Genomic DNA, 4,256 nt, shown 5'->3' on the forward strand with positions numbered 1-4,256 from the left:
TTGATCCACGATTAGCTCTGCACCATCGCTCTGCTGTTTCCTCTCTCCTCATGCTTCTCCTTCGTGCGTCCTGTCCTCAAATATAATCCAACCTGCCTCCTTGTTTCCTCCTTGACTTGTATTCGCAAAATTTCCAGTTAAATTAAGAGTAATCCAGAAAAGTTTTCCTGCTTCAAAAGCTCTTCCAGTTGCCTGTCTTCTTGTCCTCCTTCAAATGTGCAGTTTATATATTTGTATTTATTTGACTTCATATTGCCATGACAACATAACACAGAGCATCATGGTAGATTAAAGCAGGTGGTTCTGTCCGCTACAGAAATGCTGATAAACTCAATTTATTTGAGTTGTCTTAACTTAGAAAAACTAAGTAAGATGGAAGTTTTTCTTCTCAGTGTGGAAGGATGAAAGATGTGTTTTGAAAATGCCACGTCACTACCGTCCTCCTCCCTAGCACGGATCAGTCCGCATGTTCATGGTGCCAGCATTTTTTATGGAATATGTTGAGCAAACCTAGAAAAGCGTCAGCTCAAGGGATTATTGTTGTCATTGCTGTGGATCTTTACCTGATACACTGACTTGGTGAGTAAATGTTTACTCTTATTCAAACTGATTTTGTGGCTTCTCTTAGTTTAGCACCAGGTTTATAATCGTGCTAGCTAGTTAGTGTTAGCCTAGCGTTGCTGCTGCGGCTGGGCTCATGTTACTTAAAAATTAACACCACAGCCTTAAAAACCTTATATAAAAATATGTCTGTGAAATTTTCTGTTGATTGTTTGAAATAAAAAAGTGAGATAAGAGCCCAGACAAAATTCTTCGGGGGGGGGGGGTGAAAACAATAAGCCAAGAGTTAGCTGTGCTTGCGGACTCTTATCAAGCCTTGACCTCCCGGTCAGCTATCGCGCTGGTGGGTAACAGAGCTCTCCGAAAACGTGGAAGCACTTTTGCAAATATGTGATATTTTGATAAATTAAGTAGATATTTGAGCATTACACAGCTACATTCTCCACTGAAAATATCTTAAAAGGTTATTTTGTGACCCAGAAAGGGTAATCTAGGGGAAAGGAGGATCGCATATGTCGGCCATGGTTGTCGGAGCCTGTGCGTACTTGTAAGCTCGCCAATGGCGGAGGAGCGCGGCTTATTGCTTTTTCTGGGTCACAAAATCAACTTTTAAGATATTTTCAGGCGAGAATGTAGCTGTCGAAAGTTCAAATATCTGCTCGATTTATCAAGACATCACATATTTGCAAAAATGCCCCGACGTTTTCTGAGATGTCTATTTTTTTCATGCTTTGTGGCACCTTGAACATCTGTGGCATCTATTAATGTCAAATCTAGCCTTTATTTAACAACATAAGCAAACTCTATGTTACAATGATTGCACAGCCATTAAGGATCAAATCGGTTTCTGAAAAATGTTCTGTTTTTTCTCCCTCTGCTTGCTTCTTACTGTCTTTGAGGCTCGGGACCAGCACTCCTGCTGTTGGACAGAAAGACATCAACTCAGTGGTAAGTATTTTGGTTTTCCAATATATTAGCAACTGTCAGTGACATTTATATTATTCAGGCTGAACTTTAATCATACTTTAGATCAGCCTGTTTTACTTATTGTTTTATTTGTTTTTTGGTTTGGGGAAGTTGTTTCTTTACTGATCTTTTCCTGTCTTCTGTTATTAGACTTGAGATATGACTGCACTAGGCTGTTGCTGGTGACTCCAGTTAATTCTACAAGACATGCTGTGTAAGTAAACAAACAACAACAGTTTGGTCTGCATTTCTTGAAAGATCACATCCCCCAAACTTAGTTTAGAGGGTCTACACTGAATATAGTGAAGTCTGCAAGTTTTCTAACAGCAAAATTTGTTTTGTGCCCAAATCATTTTGCACATCATTAGAATGAAAGTTATTGGCCATGTTTGCATAGCCCTTTTTAAAATGATGCTTTCATGACATTATTGTGTGTCGGGTGGGGGTCAGGGCTATCCAGACTGACAATTGGGACATTGAATGTCACCTCTCCAGTGGGGAGGGAGCCTGAGATTGTCCAAATTGGAGTCTGTTTTATACCAAATGCAGAAAAAAAATGTTTTAAGAAAGCAATTAAGTTCATGTTCCAAAAAATATGATTGTTTGCTTGCAGGACACCAGGAGAGATGAGTCCTCCGTCACAGATGGTGTGGTCAGTGAAGATGGTCGCCTGCAGGTTCAAGCTCATTGCATCTCCAACCCACATCCACTGCCACTGTACTTAAGGGAAGTTAAAGACTTTCTTCTGCACCTACATTTGGATCACCTCGATCCATGATAGTCATTCAGGCAGTAATGCCTGGACTGGAAACAAGCCATCCTTAAAACATTACAACATTCCAGCTCATGTGTTGGAATGCAAAACAAATGTGTTGTTTAAATTAGAGACTGCACTTGTGACAGAACAACACATATTTTTATTTTGATTATATAAGTAATGTAAGTACAAAACAAAGTTGTGGTAGGCCTAAACTTATTTTCAGAATAATTACATCTGCGACCTTGTTTCATTGTAAGATTATAACAGTGATGGCAATATAATTGTTTGTTGTTCAGCAGAACAGTGTCCAGTATGTTGGCTGTTATACTTTGTTGTGTTTGAAAATAAAAGTTGGTCTGATTTTAACATCAAGACAAAAAGTGTTGTTAATTATTTTTAATCATATTCAGGTTACCACAAATTGTTTTTTCATTTAGTTGAACTTGAAATGTTTGTCAGTAAGTAAACAATTAGCACTGTACAGTCAGAAATATCAAGTTATTCTTAATACTGCAGACTTGCACTGTATAAGTTGTCCTAACAGTCATCTTAAGTAAGCTTTACTTAGTTTTTTTGAGGCAATGAGTTTCCTTAATTTTTTTGAGTTCTGGGAACTAACAAGGCTTTACAGTGTACTCAAAATGAGTAAGTTGCCCTAACTTGGTCAACTTACGTAAACTTGATCCAATTTTCTTGAGTTCTGGGAACAAATGAGCTTGTACAGAGTACTCAAAATAAATAAGTTGTCCTAATTTAGTCATTTTTAGCTAAGCTTTACTCAATTTTTTTGAGGCAACGAGTTTCCTCAATTATTTTGAGTTCTAACTAATTCGATTTTACAGTGTGTAAGAGCAGGAATTTAACTACAAACCCTCATAGTTCCCGTCAGTATCATTCATTCTGCTCTGCCTCAATGGTCACAGTGGCTAGTTTACGTTTGCCCCATAGAAATCCACTGATGTTCAGTGAGTCCCTTTGATACATGTTTAGACCTTCATAATTTTCAGGGTGCATGAGTGTTACATCTCCATCTCATCCTAAACATTTTACCAACATGTAAAAGGCATACGTCCACAAGATTTTGATTTTTTTTAATTGAAACTTGTTTTATTCTGAATAAATGTGTGAGATGGCCCTCGGGCCTCTAAATCCACGTCCAGGTTTGGGTGACTACTTGGATTAGGGGAGTATTATTTAGAGCAATGTTTGTCACTTTGGTTAATTGCTAAACTCAGGCCGTTTTTGTTCAGTCTTTTTCTAACTGAGCTTTCACATTTAACATGCTAACTGAAGCCTGTAGAGTCTGAGCTGTAGCTCTTTTATTTTCTGTATTGTACAGTCTGACTTAGGGGTGGATTTGCTGGGATTGGTGACTGCGTTGCATGTTTTGAATAATCTTCTTCAGAGTAGACTTTTGGTGTAAGGTGATAGTGAATGAAAAAAGCTATAAAAAGCTGCTGTGGTTTTAATTTTCCAAGAGAGGTAATGCACATAATGCAGAGACGAGCGCACGGGGGATATCCAAATTCTAGGAAGGCAGCCTGCTGCTGTACACAGGCGGATTCTTCTCAGTCAGAGTTCTTAACAACTTGACTGTTTTCTCCAACCTCACAAAGAGTGCTGTTTCCATTCTGGGAAGTCTACTCATTGGTGTAGGCAGCTCTTCAAATTATAAGTAGCTATATATGAGCAGCTATATTAGCTTTGACTTATCATGTGTTAAATATTATACTTTCCTGGTTTAAAATTTATGATGGCTCAAAATTCAAACCTTACAAATTAAAACCCTGAATCATCACCACCTGTGTGAACTACAAGGGTGCCATCCTTTTTCTTTTCAATCCATTAAGTACCACATTTTACACACTGAGCAAGAAAGGAAGTAAGCTCTTCATGGTGACCCCAGAAATGTTAATGTATCACTTTCTAGCATACTACTGACACTGCTCGACATCTTCTTTTCTTTTTT

The 4,256-nt window shown here is 38.2% G+C and overlaps 1 long non-coding RNA gene across 1 annotated transcript; it reads left to right on the forward strand.

The window, feature by feature from the left end:
• Window positions 1-277: 277 nt before the first annotated feature.
• Window positions 278-2,653, forward strand: LOC147326477 (uncharacterized). Its single transcript, XR_015130608.1, has 4 exons — window positions 278-579; window positions 1,461-1,509; window positions 1,678-1,741; window positions 2,141-2,653. It is a non-coding gene; the product is annotated as an uncharacterized LOC147326477 (long non-coding RNA).
• Window positions 2,654-4,256: the final 1,603 nt, after the last annotated feature.

This window comes from Aulonocara sp. 'chitande type north' Nkhata Bay, linkage group LG7 (genome assembly GCF_057382095.1).
Source record: "Aulonocara sp. 'chitande type north' Nkhata Bay isolate Kocher_YH1m ecotype deep benthic linkage group LG7, A_spYH_male_GT1.1, whole genome shotgun sequence".
Lineage (NCBI taxonomy): Eukaryota > Metazoa > Chordata > Actinopteri > Cichliformes > Cichlidae > Aulonocara > Aulonocara sp. 'chitande type north' Nkhata Bay.